The following is a 14,370-nucleotide window of genomic DNA, read 5'->3' as shown; positions in this document are numbered from 1 at the left end:
CAGCGACGATTTCCAGCTCGTATGGCGGGACTCTGAAGCATTCCCAGGACACATGAGACATTTAATGTCTCCAGCATGTTCTCAGTCTACAATGGGGTCTCCTATGAGCTGGACGAGCCTGGAAGACATCCAATGGAAAGTACCCAGGATGAATTTTTAAACGATGCCCAAACCACTGAATCCTTTCAACAAAGGAGCAGAGGCTCTAATCCAAAGTCCCTTCACATATTCGAGCTCTGCACTGTCTCTAAGGTTATGCCCGGCCACCCTGAGGAGGAAACCTATTTCAGCTGCTTGTGTTTATGATCCTTTCCCTTGGTCATGAGCACAGGTGAGATGGTGGGTTAAGATGTCAGATTTTAAAATTATTTAAAATTTTCTCTGAAAAAATGACACATTTCTCAATGAACTACTAAGAATTTAACTTTGAGCGAAACATCTACACAAGTGATCAGAACATTCTTGTCAACACTATGTTGATGTGGATGTACGGGGCTTTAAAACCCACAGTCACAAAACCACCACAACTATTTTCAGATGGTGACAGTAATTTGTGTACAGGATGGGGAAGTATGCAACTATGCCTAACAACTTGATATGGTAATAACATGCATGTCTCCTTCTAACACCAAGTAGGAGGTTCTCTCTTAAAGTGATAAAGAGCTGTAGTTACTCTACCATGTTCATAAACCATAAGAAGACACCAATACACGTTGAGAAAGCAGCAAAGTTCCTGTTTTCAGCTCAGATAGAAAGTGTTTGTGGTTCATTTCAATCTTGTCTCAGGAGGATGAACGTCTACATGTGCCTGTTAATCTTTGTTCTGGGCTGTAATGTCGCTGCAGGTAACAACTTTTAATTCAACAATCCTGTACAATAGTCTCTATACTAACCTACTGTTTACATCTACATGATGCATCTTGAAACAGTAAATTAAGGATTAAAGTGTTACACATTTTCTCAGAAAGCAGATTTAATTAATTAAGGTTGTTCACTCTAACAGTGTACAGTATGTCTTTAGCAGAATTCCAAGTTAAAGTCAGCAGAGAGAGGAAATCAGTCACTCTGCGATGTCGTCACCCTGTGGAGGGTAAAGTGACGTGGAGCAGAGAAAACAGACAATGCAGAGTCGACATCCTCACAGTTGATGGTGGCAGAGTGAAAAAACACATTGATGATCCAGACAATCGTTACAGTTCATCAATAAATAAAACACTGGAGATTCTCAGTGTCAGAGTCTCTGATGCTGGAACATATTTCTGTAATAATGAATCAGCTGTGAACCTGTCAGTGGTTTCATCAGGTAACATCAGACTTTATCACAGCTGTTCTGCTTTTTGATCAATTAAACCTTAAACATTGTATGTACAGTATGAACTAAACACACAAGCACAATATTTTGGATTTTTTTGAGAATAATTTTTTCTAAGGTAGATTATATTTTAAATCAGACGCAGTTACAATATGTCAGATGACCCACCGTAAAAAGAATGTGATGTAGTTTAGAAGTCTTTGTGAATAATGTGACATTCTGCCCTGAAGTCATTGTTGTAAAATGCACTTCTGTATTTTTTCCTCCATCTGTAGGTCACATCAAGATTACAGCTACAACAGAAACTTCATCCCATTCAGCAGCTTCACCTTTTTCAGAGTCACCAACTGCACCATCAATACTTCTCACAAACACAGGTACTGTGCAACACCAAACACCCAGGACAGAGACAAACCTTTATACTATAATGAAATCGTATGTCTGATGGACTCAGTCAGTAAGTACTTTATATTTAGCCGCTCTCTGACTGAGATCAGGTTATAAGCCTGATAATCAGTCAATATTGTCACTTCAACTTTACTAACAGTTGGAGTAACTGTTATGAGATCATTACATCTCAATATGTAAAAGCCACAGTTATATATTTTAGTGGTACATACTGAATATATATAGTTATATATATCAATATTAAGATTCCTCATAGGGTTTTCATGCAGTCAAAGTTTATTTCAAGTACAGATTTGAAATTACTGTGGTTAAAAAATATATTGAGTATGATAAATTAGAAATAGCAAAGTGATTTTGAATTGTACTTCAGTTTCTCAGTGGTAATTAAGAAGTTGCTACTCCCAACTATTGGACATTAACTGTGTCTCTGTGCTTTGTCTACAATTCCTGAAGTCCAAAAGCTACTTCTTGGTTTGGTGTTAGGAATATCTGCAGCCATCCTCCTCTTCTGCATCGTCATCATCGTCCTGTGCACTGGGAGATTCAGGTGCAATCCCTCAGGTGAATAAAGCCATTACATTCATTTGAAAATAAAAGTTGTACATGAATTAAATGTGGATTCTGTTGACATAATCCTGTACTATGTGTACATCAATGATTATTCTGTGGATTTGTAACGTGAAATTCATAATCTTGTTTGACAGCAAATAAAACAAAGCCCCACATCTATGATGAAATACAGTATGAAACTACAAACGGTAAGAAATCAGATTTCCACCTTTTTATAATGAAAACGGATCTAAAACTAGATGCCGTCCTGTCTTATGTGTGTATTAATTAACTGTGACAGTACTGTAGCTGAAGACTACATACAGTACTGTAATAGTTTTGTCTCTTAAGTCATCTTAAGGCACTTTACAGAATCAAGACTATACATATATATAGAGAAAAAACCCAACCATTCTCCCTTGAACAAGCCCTAAGCAACAGTGGAGAGGAAATACTCCCTTGAAAACTCCAGCAGAACCAGGCTCAGGGTCGATGGCCATCTGCCTTGACTGGTTGGGGTGAGTGGAAAGGGGAGAGAGAAAAGAACAGAGCAACAAAAAGCAACAACAAAACATCGGGCAGGTTGGTAGGACCAGTAGCTTCACGCTGGAAGACACACAGCTTCAAAGCCGGGGGACACCTGCAGAAAGGGACAGAGAGAGGGGGACAGAGGAGGACAAAGACAACTACGGGAGAGAACACACAGAGTTAATGACATACAGTGGTGACAATTGCTGGATGAGAGGAGAGGAGAGATGGTCAAGAGGAGGAAAGGAGCTCAGTGCATTGGGGGGTGGGTCCCCCAGCAGTCTAAGCCTATGGCAGCATAACTATAACTAACTATATGCTTTATTTAAAAGGAAGGTTTTAAGCCTAGACTTAAAAGTAGAGAGGGTGTCTGCTTCCCGAATCTGAACTGGGAGCTGGTTCCACAAGAGAAGAGCTTGATAGCTAAAGCCTCTACCTTCCATTCTACCTTTGGAAATTCTGGGAACCACAAGTAGAATCATATAGAATCCCTACATTGAGTTCTGGGTCTGCCACTGGTTCTCTTATCAACTCGACTTACCAAGGTAGAGCCTGGCAGAGAGGTAACTTATTTTTGCAGCCTGTATTGTTGATCTTATTCTTTAGCTCATTACCCAGAGCTCATGACCATGGATCAGGGGTGGAATGTAGACTGACCGGTTAATTGAGATTCTTAGCTCTCTCTTTGGTTTACGGTTTAGTTCAATGTCCTCATTACTGCTGATGCTGCAAAAATCCGCCTGTCAGTCTCACGATCCATCTTAATCTCACTCCTTCACTTGGCACAAATGAGAATTAACATTGAACCATGATAGTGTCAACGTAAACGTTTAACTCTTTAGCTGGATTCAGTCAATGTCCTTTGTTACTGCAATCCTCCACAAATGGAAGAGAGAACCAGTAAAGCATCAACAGCTCATCCACTCACACTTTTCCTTATATGCAGTAAATCATCACTATTACTAACCTGGAAGCTTTGTGTGAAATCTGCTGTCAAGAAAGGGGAAAACTGGGATTTAGAATTGTGCTGACTGTATTTTCTTGTCAACAGGGGAATCACAGCTGAAACACTCCACATATTCCTTAATTGGGCAACACGTAAACCCTGAAAACCACGTATATCATCACATCTGGACCTAAATAATCCAGGTAAAAATGTTTGTCTCCTAAAGTTTTTATAAGGAAAAAGAGATGAGACACTACAATGCAAAGTTAGCATGGCTAATAGTATGTGATATTTATATCCATTTAGAACCAAATGTGAGGTAAATAATGATGCAAGTGGTAGGTTTAGCCTAATTACACTGAATATGTTTTTTAATACTTCACCGATCCCATGTGGGAATTGTTGTGATAGGTGCTAAACTGGACAGGCTACCACTTGGAGAAGGAGCGTGTTGGCCAAAGACACTTGGGAACCCGAAGTGTAAGCACCCTGCAGTTTGTGGACGACTGCGGACGACTGCTTAAACAATTAAACATCGGTCGTCCTTGATTTAAGTTATATTTATAATCCACACAAACCAGTCACATCTCTAACTATTTCTACAATTTGTTCAATTATAAAATCTGATGTGGTGCTAAATGGAAAGCTGTTATTTTCTAATGTGGAAACGGAGCAAATATGGGTGAAAACTGCAAGCTTCTAATCTTCAACTCTACATTTTTTAAAAATTAAATAAATGTAAGAGTGTTCTAAGAAATAAATGCCAATAATGCTTTGTCCCATTTTGTGAGTTCTCTGTGAGCATTTTGGAATAATTGCTGTTTATTATAAATCATTTAGGTATAGTAGTGGGAGGTGGAGAAGTTACGACATGTGAGTCACCGGTTGACGATAGACTAATAGTAGACACAGAAACAAAAGTCTGACGTAGCCCTTGTACAATATGCATTACTATATGCCTGCATTAGGGAAGTTAGAATGTTAATTTTTGTTATTGATGTCAATGTTTTAACATGTTAAAAATAGGACTGAGGAAATTAACGCACCACAACGTTGGGTGTGTGGGCTAAGAGGTGTGGTCAGTTGTGGTGTACAGCTCGTCGTTCTCCAAAAGAACTCTACCTATTTACACCGACCTAAAAATTAACCTTTGATGAGCCAACATCTTCTATTTGTGTGTGAAGTACAGCAGAGCCCTAATTGATTATGGCCACAGATTAAGTTTCCTGCCACAAAGGGTGTGTAACGAGAAGCTGGAGGGGAAACAAAAAGATTCTCCAGAAGATAGAGTCGGAGTAAGACTGGGTTATGTTACCATATATGATATGTACTGTAACATGCAAATCTGACTGCAAATCTGAAGACCCACATGTTCACATCCTTTGTGTCACATCCTGCTGTTCACTGGCCCATAAACACCGAGAGCTAATCTTTGCTCGTCCAACAGTGACCATACTGATTATATTATTTAATGCTGTTTCACTTTATGTTACAATGATCTCTATTCACGTCCCTAATGAATATGACCTAACATCAACTACTGCCCCCAGGGGCTGAAGTCTTGTCCCTTGGATAGTGGACACTTGTCCCTGCTGGTAGAAAGGGGAACTGCAGGTAAGACTGAGGGTTACACACATGAGAATTAAATATTTTTACCTAAAGCATTCTGAAGAAATAACATTTCCAATTTTAAAATAAAACAATTTTAAATGGAGTTTCTAGAGTTAGTATATCAGCTTTTGACAAATTGGGACTTTTATCCCAAAACTACTAAGACGTTTACTTTGAGTGATTCATTTATCAGTGTTGCCTTAAACTGCATTGGGAAAAGTTATTATTAGCACACAATTCTGTATCAGTTCAATAAAACTCACATCTGATTCTTGTGCAATAAGAATGTGACTGTTAGTTTGCTAGACAGTGGACTTACCTACCACTGGCACAAAAACCCACCCCCACATCTTCCAAATGGTAAAACTTGTGACATGTTCCCCCACAGTTTGTCATCACAAGATGATTTGTAGGCGGTTGAAAACACTTTTATTTGGTAAATGTTATTCTGTCATTAATTAAACTGCTTTGCTGCTGTAAGTTTTACCAACCACTGGATGTCACTGTGATTTAAATGTGTAAAGCCTCATGAAGATCAGTCCAACCATTACATTTTCTAATAAAAATGACATTTGGCATCAGTGGGACATGATCATCAGTGGAAAAGCCACATATGAAGTATTGTTTACTCATTTATGTGAAACATATGAAGTTATCTGCTCTGTAACCAAAAACGTTCCACAGTGTTTACCAGCTGCTTTCTAACTTTGTCTTTCTGCAGGACGTGGACCTGTAGTTTTTGAACAAAGCCATTGGAACTGAGCATTTTCACCATGTGTCTGAGTAGACGGAGAGGTGGCATCTTCTTTAAGGTTTTCTAAGAAACTGATCTCACCCCCAAGTTCCTCTTCGCGCCTCAGACTGAAGATGAAGTCAGACATTATTCTTAGTACTGACTGTTTTGATCTGCGTCAGGGCGAGAGTTGGTATCTCAAGCTGCCTGCTGCACTTCCTTCTGAGCTCTAACGTGAATTAGTCTTTTCTGGTCATTTGCTGTCAACACGACTTAACTGGCCTTAACTCAATCTACATACCATCATTTATAAACTTTATTTGCTCAGTATGTGCTGTTGCTTTTGTTGTTTTGAGGGTTTCATTTGATCAGTTTTATTTTTGTCATGAAATTCAAATTCTGTTGGCCGATGCTGCTTGTGGTTGTCTGCAGGAGGTGGGAGGGTGCAGATACAGCCTGATATAGAAATGATGTGAATGCTTCTAAAATCATTTTTTTCCCATGCTGACTTCTGTTCCCCACAGCATTTACACCATCAGATGAAGTTTCAAATGAAACCACAAAAGACAAAAATATTCGTCGTGAGAACTTCCGTTTTCAGCTCCATTACAAAGGGTGTTTACCCAGTTTGTTCAGTCAGTTTAGTCTGTGTCAGGACAATAGTTACCATGTCTGTTAATGGTCGTTTTGGACTGTAATGCGGCAGCAGGTAAGAGCTTTTAACAATCCATTAGCTCTGTTTAACATCCATCCATTATCTTTAATGCTTAATGCTATTCATGGGGGGGCAAGAGTCAGTGTCCACCTTGGACATGTGCTATTGTTCAGTGTGGAATGACACATTTTCAAAAAGTAACTAATAAGTGACAAAGAAGGCAGATTAAAAAGTACAAATACACACAGTGTACAAATACACAAACAAAAAAGGATCTTCGTAAAAAGTTTACAGTGATGTTCCTACTTATGTAAAAGAAAGTAAGTGCATGATTACTAGTTTACTTAAAGCATTAAAAGCAAAAGTATTTGACTATTTTTATGTCCCTGTTGCTTTGCGTGGGCCAGTGTTGCTTTCTGTTTGTTGGGTTCTTTAACTATTTAATGAAGGGTTGAAGGTGTTTGACTGTAACGTCTAACACAAAGTCAGAGTCGCCATAATTGATTCTCCTTCAGCTATGTGAACAGAATGGACACGATGTAGGTCCCTTTTCAGTAACTGTGAGTAGTGTGACATTAGCTAATTGATGTCATATCTGTTATTTTCTTTATTTCTAACAGGACGTTCTAACAATCAGCCAAAAACACCAACGTCAACACCTGCAAACTTCAGCTACACCTATTTTTTGCACTGAAATGTCGCTGACTGCACCACCTACATCACTGCTGAACACAGGTATAACTTTAGATTGCAGTTCCCTGATTGGCAGGAGAGTTTCCCTGAGGAATTGAGATTCGATTCATCCAAAAATAACAATGACTGGTAGTGGTAGCAGCATTAACACGTTTTAGGTCATATAATGAGTTATGTCCACCTTTTTCTCCATATTCTCCTGAAGTCTGGAGCACGCAGTTTGGTTTGTTTGGTTTCACGTTCTTCCTCCTCTTCATCCTCATCTTCACCATCTCCACTGGGAGATGTAGGTGCTGCAAACAAGGTGAACAAAGCCCGAGGACATTTATCTGTGAAACAAAGCAGTTCACATAAATTAAATGTCGGTCAGCCAAATGATGCATTTGAAACAGATTAGCAGGTGATCATTCCGTGGATTATTAATGTGATGTTTGCCATCCTGTTTGGCAGGAAATGAAGAAATGTTTCCCATTCATGATGTGGTGGAGGATGGATTAAGGTATCAACCCACACTTGGTAAGAAAGTGCTGAGAAAAACGGATTAAATGGAGCATTGCTGTCTGATAGGATTGTTGCTGTGTCAAATCCGACGATCAGGCAATATGAAAATAACTTATGCATGTCCACCTCATGCATTTTTATAAACAGCCTTTCTCTATGTGAATTCTCCTTTTTGTTATATATAAAACATTCCACAAATTACATGTGATTGAATGTACATTCATATGTCTCAAACGTCACATTTATTATAAACTCCTCTTCTGGAAGGTGCAGAGAGCTCCAGTGAAAGCACAGCTGCACAAACCATGATCTCTTTTCCAGGTAAACAATCCAGTTAAATCTTTCAGTCACCAAAAGAAAAAACTAATTGTTCTTTGGCTTCAACTGAATAAAGCAGAGTTATGAGCGCTGTGAAGCCTATAGAGTGAAGACTCAGATTTCCTCTACAATTATGAGTCACGAAAACGGTTGTGTGAAAAGCTAAATACATACTTACATGAACAGAGTTTGTTCAGCAACATAATCGTAACAGATGAACACTGCTGTTGTGATGACTGAAGCGTGATCACCAGCAGTGAACACCAACATGAAATTCTCTTGACTTGACTTTGATCCCTTTTAAGGCATCAAACCAAAAACCCAACAGAGTCCAGGATGAGAGAACGAGAAGTGCACCTCCTTCGAGGTTTTAGTACTGTGTATAACAGCAGGCTGTGGTGTAAAAGTGATTGGTTGAAGGTAATAAAAGCTCTTTGGTACAAGTTTCAGGTGGACTGATCAGTGATCGTCATCCTCGACAGAAGGACAGACGAGTGGTAAATCCACATATTCTACTTTTATATGTGCAAACACACAGTGAATAGGGATTTTTATAATGCTGGTTTGTCTTACAGAGGCAGCTTTAGCTAACGGCGCCTCTATACAAAAGGTCTGATGACCCAAAGCCTGATGGGAAAAATGCAGGTAACTCTTTAATTAGCTTTTCATGTTGGTTGGGAGAAGTTTAATGTGTTACCGTGTTTTTGTGTCGAGTGGGCGTTTTTTTAAACCACATGCTACTTGGCCAGTCCCACTCTGCGTCACTGTTTCCTGAGGCCACAGGAAAAAAAAAAAAACAGAAGTTTGACGTTTTCAAGCCTTATGTTGCTTCTTCCTGTTAACTGTTCACGGCCCTCAGGTTTACATGGCTACTATGATTGTTCACTGGGCTGCTCCAGATATTTGAGTATTGTTGTTACAACGACCAACCCACCCACTCCTTAGGCAGATGCTTGGTTTGTGTGTGCGCGCCTTAGCCCCTTACAGTTTTAATCTAGATATTCTACTGCTTTGTTGCCTCGTGCTTTCACTTAGGTCCTCAGGCAGAGAGATGTCAAACACACATACTTGGGCAAACCACAACATCTGGAAACACAACCCTGTCTCAGTTTCTATACATCTACACTGCAAACGTGACTACATTTTTGACGGGATCCTAATGAGATGCAACAGACCAGAAGACCTGAAGCTGATTCTTGGGTCCTGCATCTGTCCGCATGTTGATTTGGCACAGTTTTTAGACCGGATGCCCTTCCTGACGCAACTGGGCTTGGACCGGCTTGCACAGCTGGGGATGGGAATGGGCTGTTAGGGGTTCAGTGTCTTACCCAGAGACACTTCAACATATATCCAGGGCTGGGGATCGAACCACTGAACCTGTGGTCCGTGGACCAACTGAGCTAGAGCCGCCCCCTAAACACAGCCATAAAACACATTAATAACACTGTAGTCCCACAAACTGGACACACGATCACATAGTAAAAATGGATATTTTACTGCAAGACATAAATGCGTCTGCTAACATTTCATTGATATGTTCAGTCATGACATGTTTATTTTACATGTCAGCATATTCTCTCTATCTTCACAGAAAACATGATGTGGTTGGAATTAGGTTTTTCAAGAAAACAAAATTGAAATTAGTTGAATGTAGTTTTTAGGACACAGATTTGAGAAGCAACAATGACTTTCTACCTGATCAGTAAACTAACTTCTGTACTTATTAAACATGCATATTATATAATATGATGTGTGAATATTATGTGCAGGCTTTGTTTAATGAATGTATTCTTCTCTAAGTGAGAGTTAATTCTCAGCTAAATCCTTCAAATCAGATGTTTTTGTTTTAAACCCTTCGGAGTTTAAAGCATTAAGTACCAAGTAAACTGTAATGGATATAGGCCTATGAAAAATTCCCCAACTACCAATAAAGTCTTTTCATACAATGCATCAGTTACTTTACTGGAGCTACTGCACATAAAGTACCGTATTTCTTTTGTCTTCCTGGACTTTTATCACACAAGACTTAAACTCAGTGAGGGGTTGTTGTGTTTCTGCGTCTCTTGTGAAAAAGTCACTGTGAGAGTTCATCCATCACTGCTCCAATAAGAAAAATTGACTTTTGGAACAATGCAGACCAGGGGTCAGACGGGTGGCACTGTCCAGGCAGATTATCACAAGGAAAGTCCTTTCAGTTCTCCCCAACTGTATCTATTAGTATTAGTTTATTTATTTTACTATTTGGAGTGAAACATCAGAGAAAAGTTACATATTTGACGTGTCTGACTTTATAAACACACAGTTTATCATATCCCAAAAGGTTTTTACATTTGAGATAAAAACCTTTAAATAATTTCCCAAATGTGCCAAGTGTGCACTGCCCCAATGATCCGCCCCTGCTGCAGATCACTGCAGACGTCAGCAGAGGTTCCAGAAAGCCGCAAAACCTCAAAAGCAGTTGACAGTGAAGCTAGAAGACAAGTTGCATGAACATTTAGGCGTTTGGTACCATTATCTGTTCTTTAGCTGCTAAATGCTCAACAGTGTTCACCAGCTCATCTGAGCAGCTCTGGTTTACTGCTGGAAGATCAAATAATAACCTCTCAACAACAGGATGACCTAACATTTTGGATCTGGAGGGGGTTTAGCCTTACACACCAGGAGCAGATGTGTATTCTACATCTAATACCTCTGGAACATTAACAGAACAGCCCTGTTGTTCTTAATATGTACTGAGAAACATACACAAACCACCCAGTTCCTGTTCACAGCTTAGACAGAAGCTGATGAAACACTTTATGTTAAGTACTGTGTCAGGAAGAGGGTTAGTTCTCACGCTGCCTGCTATTCTTACTTCTGGGCAGTAAATGCACTGCAGGTAAGAGCTTTTATGTTTTGTCTTATCTTAATACCTGTTTACATTTTTATCTGGTGAAGCTACAGGATCCGAGATTGTTTCAGTAAAGATGTGTTTTTAAAAAGGTATCTTATTGTGGCGGGGTGTTGTCGACACCTCCTGTGAAATCAGTACTGATAGTACTGATCTCAAGTGTCATGCCGGATTCTAGAGTTAGAGTGTGTCATGATGAGTGAATGTAATGTTTGATCATTACATCGGCTCCAAAATAATTATCTGAAACTCAACACCGTTGAAAGTAGAGTTTTAAAATGTAAACATGACGAAGTCGAATTTTGAAAGGAAATTTTAGTCCAATCGACACGGAAATGGACTGTAACCCTCCCAAACCTCCACACTGATCAACATTAAAGTGTCCCATCAGACGGACCCAGCAGCTCCACAAAAAACAGGTACAAAACCAATTTAAGGTTTTTAAGATATAACACCACCGTTGTTAAGACCAACTGACTTTGTGTTTCTCCAGCCCACCCTCATTAATGATGGTAATACTCTGACTACACACAAGTACTCACATCTAAGCTCACATTGTAATGGTGTAAGCGTTCTTCAGTTCAGAACCGCCAACATGTTCTCTACCGTCCACTGCCCTGTCCACATCTCCATGAGACATTTTCACTTCACATAATACCTCTGGAATGAGAACAGGTTGGAACACGAGCAACAGTGCATGGGAGCACACACCACAGGTGGAGTTTGGGGGGGGGTCATGTCAGTACAACCTTCATGTACAAGCAGGCCAAAGGAAACTAGCACAGTTCAGTGTCACTGAACCTTTACACACTCAGCCACGTTTACAAGCATCATAAACACAGTCTGTTTTACTGGGTCTGGTTCTGACTGGTTCCTTGTCTTGCAGCTTCCTGTTGCCTGTGGCAAACGTGTGCTTTATTTACTCATCATGACCAGCATCACTGTTGTCGCCTGCAGAAAAGGTGAAGTTTGTTCGTTTTGTGAAAAATGACGTAAGCTTGTTCTTCATAATGATCAAAAGGACTAAAGCTGGTTGAAAACCTTCCGCTGAAGTGAATCAGAAATCTTCACCATCATCTTCATGTTTCCCTTCTCTCATGTTGCTTCGCTGTAGCTGAACAGAGAAAGAGAAACGACAGGACAGAACCAGATCATCTCTGATCCTCCTCCACCTCCTCCACCCTAAACACCGGACACCAAAACACAAGACGACCAACACAGTGAGGGGCATCCAAGCTGGGACGACCTGATAGAAAGTGATTTCTTTAGAATTTAAAGCACAACACAGTACATTTAATCGTTTTTTTTTATGTTCAATCATAGCTCTGTGTGACTATGTGTTATCTCCTTGTACATGTTTGCATGTCTTCACTCCAACCTTTCACTTTCTGCTCCAATTTGGGAAACTACAGTACAGCAACACACTGTTGTCGGTGACGTCTCCTCACACGTTTGAGTTAAAAGTTAAGAGCAGCTTTTTTTTGTCGCCGTTGACCATAAAAGGAAAGATGGGGTTATTTTGTGGCTTCTGGTTTAAATAAAAGTTCCAGCACCATCGGTCATTGTTTAAAGTGTGGAGCTATCAGTCGGTGACAACATGAAGGTGAACATCTACGGCTGCATGTTAGTCTGTGTTCTGGCCTCTAATGTCGCTACAGGTAAAAACTTTAATTTTCATTCTGTGATTTATATTTTCGGGCTGGAAGTTTGTTTTTTTTTTTTTGATCAGAAAACTGTAAATTTGATACCATACTTACTGTTTGAACAAATACTGCCACTATGTTTACTTCTTACTTTTTAAATCATCTGTTAGAGAAAACATGTCATGTCACCTTAGTTTTTCTCATTTCTAAACACAACAAAGCTGTAGTTGGACAAAGTGGATGCTGGATGTTGGATTGTACGACCAACAATAAGAAGAAGAAATACTTTGTCTGGGAACATTTTGTTAATAGGTTCAGCATCAGCATATTTGTGACTTGACATTTACATCATCAACATGTTCATATAATGATTAAAAAAAAGGAATCTTGCTACACTTATGCTTCTTAAAGGTTTCTTATTAGTTGAGTTGTATAGAAAAAAGATTTTTAAGGAAACAGGTTTAAGTTTGTATAAATCCCCTTTATTAGCACCTGTATTAGTAATAATCCTGTTATAAATGTTAAATCTAGATCCACTTTCTATTAAGATGTCTGCAGCTATGAAGATTTTAGTCATTAAAAAAAGTCTGTGGATGGGCAGTTTACGGTTCACTGTCTTCCCCAGGGACACTTTGACGTGTGGTCAGGGAGAGCGGCGTGTTGGTGGGTGGCCACTATACCAACCGTCCCACAACTCAGAAATAAAACCAATGTTCTGTGTGGGTTTCCTCTGGGTAGTCTGGTTTCCTCCCACAGTCCAAACACGTTCACTTAGCTTAGATGGTGGTTACAGTATAATCGCTTGCAGGAGGGAGTGTGTTTGCCAATTATTGCCTCTGTGTTACTCTAAATCAAATACTAGTCCATCACTGAGTCCAAGTTAGTGTCTCCATTAAAAATCCATCTTAGACATGCAGACACGTCTACTGCATATAAATGTTTAGGAAGTAATAAACAAAACATCTTTTGTCTGCAGTTTCCAGCTTTATGCTAAAACACTCCAGTATTACCACGTTAGTACCACATTAGAGTTGCTTCCTAACCCCCATTACTTCCTGTTATATCCTAGATGCACATTTTATTTGCGAATTAAAACTTGTGGATGGGATCTTGCAGAAACTTGAAAACAAGCTGGTATAGTTACAATATTTTGCTCTTGCGTTTCGATGATTGAAAATCAAATGCTCATTTAGAAATTCTCACCTCTGCCTGTTATTGTAGATGACTTCATGTGAACCTGTGTTAACTGTAGGGGAACACGAGCGGCATCTTGTGAGAATGCAGTGCGTTTACCGGTTCCTGCTGCAGCACTTACGTGCATGTCTTTGTTAGAACGCGGCCTCAAACCTCAGATGGAAAGATCTCACAACATGGTGCATAAAAGCAAAAACGCAACACAGGATGATGTCAGCTTCACACTGCCTGTTGGTATGGTGTTAGTTCTGGAAATGGTTACCTGCATGTGAGGATATGGATCATTTCTGCTGTTCATAATAATAAAACATTGTAAATTATGCTTTAATAGATATAAAGCTGTGGAGATCTGAGAAAAAGATCACACCACATGATCTTCATCAGCATCT

General features: G+C 39.5%; 2 long non-coding RNA genes across 2 annotated transcripts; both read left to right on the top strand.

Annotated features, from left to right (window-relative positions):
- The first annotated feature begins 1,585 nt into the window (after nucleotides 1-1,585).
- Nucleotides 1,586-4,499, top strand: LOC137100217 (uncharacterized). Its single transcript, XR_010910868.1, has 5 exons — nucleotides 1,586-1,689; nucleotides 2,174-2,281; nucleotides 2,425-2,478; nucleotides 3,849-3,946; nucleotides 4,155-4,499. It is a non-coding gene; the product is annotated as an uncharacterized lncRNA (long non-coding RNA).
- Nucleotides 4,500-11,059: 6,560 nt separating this feature from the next.
- LOC137100222 (uncharacterized) lies at nucleotides 11,060-13,863 on the top strand. Its single transcript, XR_010910869.1, has 3 exons — nucleotides 11,060-11,132; nucleotides 12,031-12,106; nucleotides 12,259-13,863. It is a non-coding gene; the product is annotated as an uncharacterized lncRNA (long non-coding RNA).
- Nucleotides 13,864-14,370: the final 507 nt, after the last annotated feature.

Source organism: Channa argus, chromosome 1 (assembly GCF_033026475.1).
Source record: "Channa argus isolate prfri chromosome 1, Channa argus male v1.0, whole genome shotgun sequence".
NCBI lineage: Eukaryota > Metazoa > Chordata > Actinopteri > Anabantiformes > Channidae > Channa > Channa argus.
The sequence above is the reverse complement of the archived record's forward strand: the minus strand, read 5'-3'. Positions and strand labels throughout refer to the sequence as shown.